At 38.5% G+C, this 14,093-nt stretch overlaps 1 pseudogene; it reads left to right on the forward strand.

Moving 5' to 3' along the window:
* Positions 1 to 14,093, forward strand: part of LOC127538691 (actin, cytoplasmic 1-like) — a 45,409-nt pseudogene that overhangs the window by 25,505 nt on the left and 5,811 nt on the right.

Below are 14,093 nucleotides of genomic sequence, written 5' to 3' on the forward strand. Positions count from 1 at the left end.
GGACGGCTTAACAAGGAAAACTATTGGTATAATTGATTATATCAATAATAAAACATTTTTAAATCATGAATATATCAAAAGATATAGAAAAAATTGTACCATTCACTTTTGATTTTGTGTGTATGTGCTTATTCTTTCCATTTATCTTCTTGTAATTGTGTAGATTGTTTTTTTTGGCCCTGCTTACTTCCCTTTGCATCAGTTTATGTAGATCTTTTCAAGATTCTCTGCTTGCTGCATTTGTACTTTATTACAGTACAGTAATATTCCTTTATATTCATATACCCTGTTTTGTTTAACTTCATTGATTATTGGGCATCTTCTTTGTTTTTAATTCTTTACGATCCCCAAAAAATGCTGCTATATTTTGGCTTATGTGGGGACTTTGTTATCGATGACTTCCTTAAAGTATAAGCCCAATATGGAATTTCTGGGTCAAAAGATATAGATATCCTAATCACTTTGCATACTTCCAAATTACTTTCCAAAATAGTTGCACTGATTCCCAGCTCCACGAACAATGTGCCTATCTTTCCACAACTCTTGTAACATTGATTATTCCCATCATTTGCCATCTTTGCAGATTTGCAGGGTATGAAATGAAATCTTAAGATTGTTTTATTCAGATTTCTCTTTTCATTAGTGATTTTGAACATGAAAACTTTCTAACAATCAGAACTGTCCAAAAGTGAAATGAGTTACCTGAAGAGATAAGGAGTTCCCCTTCAGTGCAAGTCTTCTAGCAAAGGCTGGATGACCAATTGTCAAGTATTTTACAGTGGAGAGTCCTTTCATATGTGGATTGTACTAAATAATTCTTCAAACTTATGATTTTCTGACAGTAGCTAGATTTCTTACCATAATCTGACAGACACTCAAATTTCTTTTTTTTTCCCCATCTAATTTATATTCATTGTAAATTTAACAAATACCAAATAAAATTAACATTTTCATCTACAATGTAGGGGATAACTGTACATGAAACTGCAGATTTCTATTATGGAGAGTTTCTTTTCTTTTTATGTACAGTTTATCCCAATTTATAGTCACATTGACAGATGAATCCTGCTTGCTTAGCTACTTCATCTGTTCAAAATTCAAGACGTACCTCCCAGGTGGCAGAGGTATAATACTATTAACTCATGGCCCTTTTCAGCATGCTTCTGTCAAAGATTATTGGTTCAGAATCCATTTATTTAGTCACCTTTAAGTGACTTAAGAAAGGGTATTTACTAAAATATCATAGTAAGAAGAATTGTTACAAAAGATTCCCACCCCACACTAATTCCCTAAGTCTATGTCACTATCAAATGCCACTATTGAGGGAAAATGGGTTCAAGTTTAAAAAGTACATATGACATCTAATTGATAATAAATTGACATAAGTCCTTTTCTCCTCTTCATGGAAAAGTCAAGAATTTCTCTTTAAGAGATGATCCGATGCAGCCTTTGTAGAACTTTGAATCTGTGTCCAGTCTGTCCTTGAGCCCAGTATAGATATCACTCCCAGACACTGCTGTCCTGGGCAATAAGCAAAAAATGTCTATGAGAAGATTGGAAAATCAAATTTCTTTCAACCTTTCAAAGCACCTCTTCCAGCCATTGTATGAGAAGAGAGGTACAGGGGTAAGTGGCTGAAGCCAAATCCAAGACATCTCTTCCCTCCCTCCCATCCCCAAGTAGCTTCTTCTCATGAGTTTTACTCAAATACCACTCTAGCTTCTGAAATAATGCTGGATCTCAACAAGTTTAAATTTTAAAGATGACCCCTAAAACATGACCAAGTTTCCTTAGCCTATCTGAGTACTTCTCCTGCAACATTACTCCAATTACTAAAGCCTATGTTTGAGATGAATTAAATTGTTATGCCACAGTTCTCTTTTATTGTCCTGACTCACTTTCCCTAATTATCCTGACCCAGTCCTGACTTGTTCTGCTTCAGTTTATAATTGTCAACTCAAAGCTCAGTTCTGCAAAACCTCCCTTCCTCTTTATCAGAATATTTGATAAGGATAAAAGACCTTAGGTTTTAGAATATCAGAATGCCTCTCCCCATCCCAAGCTATCAGAATGTCAGATACTGTCTTATCAAGATGCCTCCCCCCATTATGTCATCCCCCTTTCACCCTATCTTATCAGTCCCGTCCCGGTCTCAGCTCCCTGACTCCGCCCCTGCCTCAGTCTACCCTCTGCGTCTGAGCCATGTGTATATATGTCATTGAGAACTCTCATTGTTGGCTGGATTCTTGGAGACGATATTCTCATTCAGCCCTAGGACCAAACCATGGATCCATTTGGTCCCAGTAAATCTCTCCCTTTCAAATAAATTATTAAATACTTTCTAATCTCTTTCTTGCCTCAGTTTCTCCAGCATTACATTTTGGAGGCTTCCCACCAAGATGTTAGAAAATGAGCAGGATAAGAGACCTTCGGATCTCCCCCTTGGGCCTCAGGATGGCTGGGGATCCGGGATCTTGGCCCTCTGGTCCCCTCCAGGGACCTCCTCCAGGAAAGAACTGTTTCCAGCCACAACAGCCTGAAGGTGAACACTTTCATTTCAGCCAAGGAAGAGTAAGTCTGGATGTCTTAAGACCTGTTCTGTTCTGTCTGTGCTAGCATCTGGATTCCCAAAATAATGAAATGCTGACAGGCATAAATTCTGGGAGTCACGTACTCTGAACCCAGGAGTCACTACCTGGGTGTCTAAAACACACCTGGTTCTGTATGCCAGTTGGCGCAACTCTGGGCATTCCAGATTATAAATCTGGGCGTCTTTTTTTAAGACACCATTTGGCTAAAAAAAAACAAACCAAAAAAAAAACTCTGTTTGGATTCTGGGAGGGGAAGATTCTGGAGCTGACAACTTCCCTCAGGACTAGTCTAAGATTTCCAGATAGCCCTTAAATGTTAAGTGTTTTGTTTTATGTTGTAACTGTTCAGTCAATGTCTGTAGATGACTAGTTTGTCTGTCACTTGTTTATGACTTGTTTGGTTCAGAACTCTGCTAAATTAAGAAATTTGGGAACTGGTTAAAATTTGCTTGTGATTTTAAACCTAAAAACTGGCACTCGGGTAGTTTAAATTCAGGGATGGCTTAGATTGAGCTAGCCTAGAGAAGGCCTCTGGAGAACAAAAGGAGTTTATGCTAAATGCTATGAACTCAGATTGGAGAAAACATCTGATTAGAAATTTTAGAATGATTTTAAATTTGTGGGAAATAATTTTACTGTTGCTTTTGCATGCCAGATTGGTTCTGAGTATTCTTTTGCGCAGTTTTAAATTGTGGGAAATAATTTTACTGTAGCCTAAGCAGGCTAGATTTAGTTATCTTTGAATGTAAGATCATGATGGAATGAAGTTCTGTTAACTTACCTGAAAGGGGTCACCTGTCTTTAATTAGATAAAGACCTTTCTAAAGGCTTCAATTCTGGCTTAGGAAAAGTCCATTGGGAAAGGCAGCCAAGTGAAATCTTCCCCCAGCCCCACTCCACTACTTTCTGCTACTTTAAAAGTTGCTCGGATCCTTTGTCTTCAAAGGTGAAGATTACACTCACCCCCATTGCTCTCTGCTTCTTCAGCTATGGAGCACCTAGTTAGCCTGGGGTGAAGGTTAGCTCTCCTTCCCTCCCCCCTGTCTCTTTGGAGGTGGAGTGGGGGAAAGGGCAGCCACGCGGAATTCCCCCCCACACTAAGTGTGTTATATTTTTTCAGATTCTTTTCTGTAGAATTCTGTATAAGTTTAATTGATTGTATCCTGAGATTATGCCCATAGTTTTTCCTTGGCCTTTTGAAAATATTTCTGTTAAATATGAAAGGTAACTTGTGAACTTACTGAAACAAAGTTATTACTGTTATCAATATGAGGTTATGGTATTTCTAAAAGTTTAGCAGTTTTAAGAACCTCTTGGATTCTTTTAGGATAGTCTAAGTTTTAATTGATCGTAGTGGGTCATCCTGAGGTCATTTAAAGAGCCTCTGAAAATAATATAATTTTTTTTGTCCTTTTGAAAATGTTTCTATTATTGACAATATGTAATTTGGAATGTTTTTCTATATATTAGGTATTTTTAAAAGCAAGCTGATTTGTATGTATAATGTTCACTTAATGGAAACATCTACTTATGATGTGGGAAAGATTTTTTTCTAGATTCCCCCACCCCACTCCCCACCCCCAGTTAATGTAATTACCTTTTAACTCACAAATCCTGGTCCCTTTGTATTCAATAAAAGATCCAGGCCTGTCCCTGCTCCACCCAGATCTGAGCCAACTTTGGGGCTACATCCAAAAGCCCCTCAGCTACATCTCCCATTATAAAAGGGACACACTGGAACCCCTTCTTTGCAGAGATCCCAAATATGCTAGCCATGTGAGGCTCCTCTGTCCACTGGACCCTCTGTCCGGTGCCCTCCTTATCTCTACCTTCACCTATCTCCTTACTTCCAAACCCAGTAATAAACTTCTTTTATCGATCTAACTTTCGGGCCAATAAATGCCTTTATTTGGGACTCCCGTGGTTACTAGACCTCATTTACTGTCGTATCCTTGCACCGAATCCAAGAGGGGTTGCAGGGGAATTCTGTTTGACTCCCTGTACCCCAAACCTGCCACTAGACCTCAACTAAACCCTAATTTCATTGAAGTACCTTAAATCTATCCCTCAATACTTAGATATGAAAGAAGTGAACATACTGAGACAAATTCTTACTGTTATAAATATAAGGTTATGGTAAATATCTGTTTAGGATTTATCTGAAACTTCAGCTAATGGAATTTGTTATTAGAAGTAAATTTCCTTGGGCTTATAGTTAATGCTATTTGGGAGTTTTAAAGCTCTACCTTCTCACAGTGGGACAATTAACTGGAGTAAAAATGAATTAAAGCTATTTTATCCTGTTTTGCTGAAAGTTAAGTTTTAACTGCTTATATTATGGTTGTGTCCCTACATTTTTTCCTCCCATAACTAATTTCAATAATCAGAACAATGGTCAATAAGAAACTGTTAATGCAATTCAATTAGGTCATACCTTGCTGTTTCCCACCTGCTTATATGTGGTCATTATATCCTATATACTTGGCAAATGGATATTTATCCTGATCATCTATCTGTTACTGAATATTTGTGCCTGTGGATATTCAGGTTTTTAAAGGTTTCTAAATAATGAGAGAGCAAAAGCCTAACTGCTGTTTTATCTATTGGGAAGCTGTTGACCAATTCATACCAGCCTCTTCACATTTTGTATCAGTCTATTATAACCTTTACTTGTTAGATTTGTGTTTTTTATTCTATATTTTGGTCAAAATTACAGGTATTGACTTGCTTCTGAGACATGGGTCAGCCCATTTAAGCTTTGGTAGCAGGCAGCACCCCTCTCACCTCCCCGGACTGAGCATCTCCTCAACAGGATGCAATGCTCCTGATACAATTTGGACTGATATTTGGGAGTGGAAAAGCGGTTGAATTATTGTTGAAATTTTAACTGTATCACTGTGTTTAAGATTTGTTAAAACTGTGTAACTATTGGTGTATGTTTGAAGGATTTTTAGGAAACTTACTAGTCTGTTATGTATAGGAATTATGATTCACTCTGGGGATTTATATGTGGAATGGTCATTTGATAACTCCTTTTCTGTGAGAAAAAATAAAGGGAGGAAGGAAACTGGTTGAAACTGGTTGGGAAATTGGGAACAATTGATGTATTTTTCTTAGGCACTTCTGCCCCACCCCCTATCTCATTAGTTCGGATTGAGTTGGAAATTATTTAAACAGTCCTTTTCATTTTTACTCCTTGCTTAAAATTTATTGGACTATGATTTGCTGGTTATGTTTTAACTTTGAAATCCCTTATTCTGCTGCAATTGCCCTGGCAGACTCAGTTTTAGGGATTGTTCTTTAGAAACAACCAGTAATCAGACACCTGTCTGGGGACTGGCAGTCTCTTTGATCTGTTTCTCTACTCCTGTTACCCCAGTTCCTTAATTAATATTTCAGCAGTTTGGTATCAGGCCTCTAATAGTTCGGAGTTACGGAGTTACCTGCTTTGGTCTAATTGCTTAATTTGCTCAGAAATCTGTTTCCCAGTAGCAGCTCCTGTTCTATCAGAGGGGACAGGTGGAGCTATTCCAGACCCCACGTTTTCCCCCTTTGGAATCCCTGACAGACTTGAGTGCCTTCTTAGGATGGGCAGCAGGACTGTCTTGAGCACTGCTACTCAGCAGAGGCAGAGTTAAATGCACAGGTGACCACAGACCTAACTCACAGCGAACTGTCCATCTCAAACTGGATTCTCTGGCTGAGATGCTCCCCAACTGCAGAGGACCTGAACAGGGAGATCCTCCCTAAATGAAGAATGCTGTTTGATGCTAATAACTCTGGGGTTATACGGGAGAAACTGGTCCTTGCCATAAGTTCTTGCATGTTTCTAGTGTTCGTTTGGCTTATTTGCTTTACATAGGGTTGGTCAAAATTGTGGTCCTAAGAACCTCTAGAGGAAGGCAATTCAATGATTTGAATATTCAGAAGAGAGAGTGTGGAATATTGTGCCACAGTTCTCTTTCATTGTCCTAACTCAATTTCCCTAATTATCCTGACCCAGTCCTGCTGGGTTTCTCTGCTTCAGTTTATAATTGTCAGCTCAAAGCTCAGTTCTGCAAAACCTCCCTCCCTCTTTATCAGAATATTTGACAAGGATAAAAGATCTTATATTTTAGAATATCAGAATGCCTCTCCCCATCCCAAGCTATTGGAATGTCAGATACTGTCTTATCAAGATGCCTCCTTCCATATCTGGGGACCCTCCCCCCTTTATGTCATCCCACTCTCACCCCACCCTGTCAGAGTTCCCTTCCTGATCTCAGCACTCTGATTCCACCTCTGCCTTAGCCTATCCCCTGAGTCTGAGCCATATGTATATAGGTCATTGAGAACTCTCCTTGTTGGCTGGATTCTTGGAGTCGATAGTTTCATTCAGCCCAAGGACCAAACTATGGATCCATCTGGTCCCAGTAAATCTCTCCCTTTTAAATAAATTATTAAATACTCTCTAATCTTTATCTTGCCTCAGTTTCTCTGGCATTACAAAATGAAACCTGTTCTCACCTTGTAATAATATCAAGTACTTTCAGTGATACTATATGATTCAATTGATTTGTTAATTAACTCACTGTATAATTTCCAAAACTTTCCTGCTTCCTCCAAAACTTGTTCTTCTTATTTGGGTGTAGGGGAAGAGCTGAGGTCAAAATATCTTGGTCAAGAGTCCACGTTGCAGAATTTTATAGGATCTTTGAAGGGAAAAAACATTTTCATTATTGTCAGTCATTCTCAAAATGGGTCCAAAATGATTCCCAGCTTTATTAAAATGTCTATTGCAGTTCTATACCTTTTGTTTGTTTAAAAAAAATAGATATTTCCTAGAACATTATTAATGTAGAAATATGATTTATACTACTTCATATGAATAATGGGTATTGTATTTCTTGCCTTCTCAAAGATTAGGAGACGGGTGGAGGAAAGAAGAGTATTTGAAAATGAAAATGAAAATAAAATTTAATTTTAAAAAGATTTTTAAAAAGTGCTTCCTTTCGGCTCAGAATTCTCTGGAGCATCTCAATTTGAATGCTGCCTATTCCCTACTTTGTATTTAGAGGGGGAAAAAAGAAAGAGACAAAATATTCTGTATTTCTCAGGCCTTTCCTTTTCTAATTCACTTCCTTTAAGCTTCCTGCCCTTTCCTATGTAAGGAGGTACATACAAATGAAGCTCCAGCAAAAACTGAAGGTCTGACTGCTGCATTGTTCTTGGAATTGTGAACGGATCCAACCATTCTAGAGAACAATTTGGAACTATGCTCAAAAAGTTATCAAACTGTGCATACCCTTTGATCCAGCAGTGATACTACTGGGCTTATACCCCAAAGAGATTTAAGGAAGGGAAAAGGGACCTACATATGCAAAAATGTTTGTGGCAGCCCTTTTTGTTGTGGCAAGAAACTGGAAACTGAGTGGATGCCCATCAATTGGAGAATGACTGAATAAATTATGGCATACGAATGTTATGGAATATTATTTTCTGTAAGAAATGATCAGCAGGATGATTTCAGAGAGGCCTGGAGAGACTTACATGAATTGAAGCTGAGTGAAATGAGCAGGACCAGGAGATCATTATACATGGCAACAACAAGACTATACAATAATCAATTCTGATGGAAGTGGCTCTCTTCAACAATGAGAGGATCCAAATCAGTTCCACTTGTTCAGTGATGAAGAGAGCCATGTATACTCAGAAAGAGAACCGTAAGAACTGAGTGTGAATCACAGCATAGCATTCTTACTCTCTCTGTTATTTGCTTACACTTTGTTTTCTCTCTCAGTTTTTCTTTTTTTTCCTTCTTGATCTGATTTTGCTTGTGCAGCAAGATAACTGTATAAATATGTGTACATATATTGGATTTAACATATATTTTAACATATATTGGACTACCTGCCATATAGGGGAGGGGTGGGGGAAGGAGGGAAAAATTTGGAACAGAAAGTTTTGCAAGAATCAATGTTGAAAAATTACCCAGGCATATGCTTTGTAAATACAAAGCTTTAAAAACAACAACAACAACAACAACAACAACAACAACTGGGGAAGGCCTGAAGTCAAGATGACTTGAGTTCAAATCTGGTCTCAGACACTTAACACTTCTAGCTGTGTGACCCTAGGCAAGTCACTTACATCCTCAGGGAAAAAAAAAAAACTGAAGGTCTGAAGAGGCTGTAAAACTAGGTCATTTAAAAGTAAAGAGATAGATCCTGTAATGTCCTGGTTGGCTTTCTAGAGGTGTTGGAACCAGCCTTCGTTTCAGCAGAGTAATCACCATAAGAATAGCCAGGGATAAAGTCCAAATGTCTTAATTGTCTCCTTCACAGTCTGTCTACTTGCCTGGGGCCCAGGTTAGCTTTCTAGAGGCCCTTCAGATAGGGCCTTGGTCTCAGTCAACAGAGTTATCCTGTTCTTCAACCAACCTGTGACCCTGCTTACTGGTAGATTCTTTTTTTTAAGATGATCCATTATGTTTGACCCTCAAAAACAAGGGTCTATCAATCAATAGGATTTTGTGTTTTATTTTGCCACTCCTGAGTGTCTCCATGAATTTTTTAAATAAAATGCTATTGGCTTAGAGTGTTGTCTGATTTTTTGCAGATTTGACAGTTCTGGACCTGGCACATGGAAGATGCTCAAAAAAATGCATTGCATTGCATTGTTTAGCATCACCTAATGGCATCATTGTTCCTCTTCCAAGGCCAACTTCACCTAGAAGGATTCTGCATGAAGTCTCTACATGAAGAAAAGAACTTCTAGAGCAGGTATTGTGAGTTAAACCTTTATCATTCATATTTCTTACACATTGTCTCACCATTATTGTGATCTAAGCTTAAAGTTATTCCTCGCATGGCTGTTGCATATATTTGTGGGAAGGAGTGAATCTGGTTTTAATAGAAGATTTTGTATTAACTGTCTTTACCATGCTATTTTGATGTAAACCTTTGACAAAAACTAATAGAGATTATTGGATGACTGTCAATGGGAACTACTTCATTTGGCACTCAGGACCTAGAATAGAAATAAATCTTTAAGAATTATTTCTAGAACCCTGAGAGTAGTAGTGTCTGGCCTCTGGGATCTCAACCTGCCAATTTGGGCACAAGTTGGAGAATGCTACTATTTCTCTCCCATCTCTTCTTCTTCCTCTTTTTCCTCCTCCTCCTCTTCCTGCTCCTGCTCCTGCTTCTTTTCCTCTTCCCCTATTTCATTTTCTCCCCCTTCCCATTCCCCTTCCTCTTCTCCTTCCTCTTCCTCTTCTCTTTTCTCCTCCTCTTCCTCTTCTCTTTTCTCCTCCTCCTCCTCCTCCTCCTCCTTCTCCTTCTCCTTCTTCTTCTTCTCCTTCTTCTTCTTCTTCTTCTTCTCCTTCTTCTTCTTCTTCTCCTCCTCCTCCTCCCCCTCCTCCTCCTCCTCCTCCTCCTCCTCCTCCTCCTCCTCCTCCTTTTCCTCCTCCTCCTCCTCCTCCTTCTTCTTCTTCTTCTTCTTTCTCCACTTCCTCCTTCACTTCCTCCACCTCCACCTCCTCTTCCTCTTCTACTTCTTCTTCCTCCTCCTCCTCTTCTTCTTTCCCCTCCACCTAACATATTAAGTCCCTCTCTTCACTTGGAGCACCATATCCTTACAAGTTGGTGCTCTATCCATAAGGATATAATTTTGGTCATTTATATTTCATAACATATTTTAAGGTTACATGTGCAAAAATGTTTGGACCATTTTTTATAACAACAAGGAACTGAAAATTGAGTGGATGCCCATCAGTTGGGGAATGGCTAAATAGGTTATGATAAATGAATATAATGGAATATTGTCCTATAAGACATGACAAGCAGGCTGATTTCAGAAAAGCCTGTAATTGATGCCAAGTGAAGTGAGCAGAACCAAGAGAACATTGTACATAGAAACAAGATTATGTGATGATCAACTATAGCAGACTTGGCTCTTTTCAATAAAGAGGTGATTCAAATCAATTTCAATAGATTTGTGATGGAAATAGCAATCCAAAGAGAACAATGGAGACTGAATGTGGATCAAAGAATAATATTTTCACCTTTGCTGTTGTTGTTGTTGTCTGTTTTTTTTCCCCTTTTGATCTGTTTTTCCTGCACACATAATAAATGTAGAAATAGGTTTAGAAGAATTGCATATGTTTTAATTTTTATTTGATTGCTTGCTATCTAGGAGAGGAAAAAGGGAGGGAGAGGGAAAAAAATTTGGAAAACAAAGTTTTGCAAAGGTAAATGTTGAAAACAATCTTTGCATGTATGTGGGGGAAAAATACTATTTTAAAAAAGATATTTTGGAGTTTGGGGGCTAGATTTAAAATTTTTTTCTTTATATATTATTTTTATTTCCAAAAAGCTGGGACAAATTTATTTTTTGTCTTGTGCAGTTTCATTTATGATTTCTTGAAATGTGGATCTGATTGGCTAAGATGACAGGAAAAAATAATGATGAATGTTGGAGGGGATGTGGGAAAACTGGGACACTGATGCATTGTTGGTGGAGTTGTGAACGAATCCAACCATTCTGGAGAGCAATCTGGAATGATGCCCAAAAAGTTATCAAATTGTGCATACTCTTTGATCTGGCAATACCCCAAAGAGATACTAAAGAAGGGAAAGGGACCTGTATGTGACAAAATGTTTGTGGCAGCCCTGTTTGTAGTGGCTAGAAACTAGAAAATGAGTGGATGCCCATCAATTGGAGAATGGTTAGGTAAATTGTGGTATATGAACATTATGGAATTTTAGTGTTCTGTAATGGATGTTGCCTCAAACAAACTGAGACCTGGGAAAGACCTTAATTTAGAAAGGCCATGGTCATTCACTGCATTCTGGCCCATTTTCAGCGTCTTGACTTTTGTATTGCCACTGAATTTTAATGACTGGAAGAGAGAGGGATTTTTGCCCCACTTTACTCTAATTCCTGCACAAGTTGAGAACCACCTTCATAATATTTGAAAAAATTTGTTCTTTGAAACTTATAATGAAAAACAACAACAGTGGTATTTCCTAGAATTGAAGTAGCTAACCTTTGCTGTTTTACAACTCTTTGAATGTTTGCCTTTCATCATTTCTATCAATGATGAAGAACTGAAAATTAATCCTGCAGCCCCAAAGACATTTGAATAAGTCTAAAAGCCTTCGGGACATCGTTGAGATTTTTATGTAACCAGAAATTTGCTTATTCTCTTCTTGTAAGGACATTAGGAATTGCTCTGTTTCCTTAAGCATTCATGTACTGTAACAGATGGCTTGTACACTTTTATAAATGAGGTAACAAACGGTATGTGGAGCCTGTGAGGTACATTAACAACCATCTTCATTTTTCTGACCCTTGCCATTCTTCTTAGTTAAGGATCTTTTTCTTCCCTATGTTTATAATTGCTATAAAATTCCAGGCAAGGAGACCTTTGGTACCCTATTCTTCCTACCTGAAAGAACATGAAGCTATGGGCATATGTCCTCTCTATTGCCTCAATCCATATTGTATTTAGTATTTCCTGCTTTAGGTAAAGAAGTATGAGAGACAGAACAGACCAGATTGCTATCTTGTAACCTTTGAAAGGTTGACAGAACACTAGGGTTCCAGGGATTGAAAGCCATGACAAAGTCTGCAGTTAGCCAAATCCTGGGATTTGAAGTGAGTTATTTAATCCATTACAACAATAGATAGATAGCAAGTTTCTGCATGCAAAGGATCAATGTATCCATTAATAATGGCACATTTGGAAGTATATTTGGCAATGTGAATGTTTTGCAGTAAGCTCTTCAAGTTGTAGTCCAGTCTTTCTCCGGACCAAAGTATTATGATGCCTTCACTTTGGGAAGGATATTTTCATACTCCTGTTCTTGCTCTATCTTCCAAAAAAAATCCCTCTTGAAAAAACTAATTTGTGACAATTAAATGATATTGGAAAATTAAATGATAGAATCAATGACATTGAGTAGATATTAACTTATTGAAGAGTTAACTACCATTTGATATTTAAGTAATTTCAGTCCTGACGAGAAGAATCAGTCTTGCCTTAGGGGCCTTACTTAATAGTGGGAACTGGAGGGGGGATTCTGCCAACACGTCTATGAACTTCTTATACTTAGTGATCTAAAAACAGAACTCTGAACCTGAGACATAACAAGAGCTCCCCAAATCATTTGGAAACCTTTGGAGCCCAGGATTACACATGCATTATATTTCCTAGTATATTGACATTCTTGAACTGAAAATATGAAATTCACATTATTCTAGGAGAAATTTTTTTCAAAAGAAAGTAGCAAAAAAAACTTAGATATTTAAATGCTATAATTCTGAATCTGAGGGTATTTTTCTCCCATTTTTCCATAATATCAATTCCTTTGTTGTTTTTTGCTACCTGAATAGGGAAAGAAATATGACTTTTTTCCTCTTTTCTGGCAATCTTCATGGTTCTCAGATCACAAGTCAGATGATGATGAGCTTAGAATTCTCCAATATTTCAGTGCTACCTCTCCTAATGTGGAGTAACCATCACAAGGATCCCCTTAATTTCCCCAGGGATCACTATTCCACTCTCCACTCTACTCTCTCTTATTACCCCTGAGGTCTTAACCTAAAACTCCATTTTCTGTCATATATAATATATATGCTACCAAATTATTCAAATTGGAGGTAGGAAGGAAATGAAAAGATTCTAGTACCCTCCACATTTTATTTGATTGCTTGTTTTTGACTGAGATGGTTATTACATTTCTCTTTGGGATATAAGCCCAGTACCCAACTCACTTTCTGAGAGGAATTTTAATCTTTATACTTTTCCCCCATCCAAACTGCTTGGCTGAAGAAAAGGGTGGCTAGATATGGAAATGGAAGCTGTGGTCCCTCACCAAGCCCTCCATTTCCCAGGGTATTGGTCATTTCCCAGAGTTTGGGGCTGCCTGGAGTCTGGGGTCTTCCACTGCCCACCATTGTTGCCACGAGGCTCCTGCTGCTGCTCATACCCTTTGCTGCTTCTCCTGCTGTTGAGCTCAATGACTGCTCTATGCCCCAGTACTACTGTTTTGGGTTGAGAGACTGTACACTGCAGCCACATGGTCCTGCAAGAACTGCCCACCCCAACATCCTAGGCGCCAATCTGCCGGTCTTACCCATGCTGCTTTCATTGGGGAGGGTAACCAGAGTGGTGTAGGGAGCTGGGCAGTATGCCTGGCCAGCCTCACATCCCTACCATTCAACCAGTTCAAACATTAAGTGGAGTGCCAAGCAAATGTCAAGTTCTGAAGCATTTTTTTCTCATCACATTGTGCCAAATACCTAATTCAATGAGTTTCAAAGTTGGAATGTTGGAGAGGATTAGCTCAAGGAGAAAAGGAACCGTCCCTCTGTAGGAGTGTGTTCCTGAGAGTGCCTATGTAAATATAGAAAAAGACCTCTGAACAACATCAAGAACAACATGCTTCCTCTGAACTTCTCTTTCCTGACACCAGATTGAAGCCAGAGATAGCAGTTGAGAACAGTGCACCAGTGGCA

Source organism: Antechinus flavipes, chromosome 5 (assembly GCF_016432865.1).
Source record: "Antechinus flavipes isolate AdamAnt ecotype Samford, QLD, Australia chromosome 5, AdamAnt_v2, whole genome shotgun sequence".
In the NCBI taxonomy this organism is placed as follows: Eukaryota; Metazoa; Chordata; class Mammalia; order Dasyuromorphia; family Dasyuridae; genus Antechinus; species Antechinus flavipes.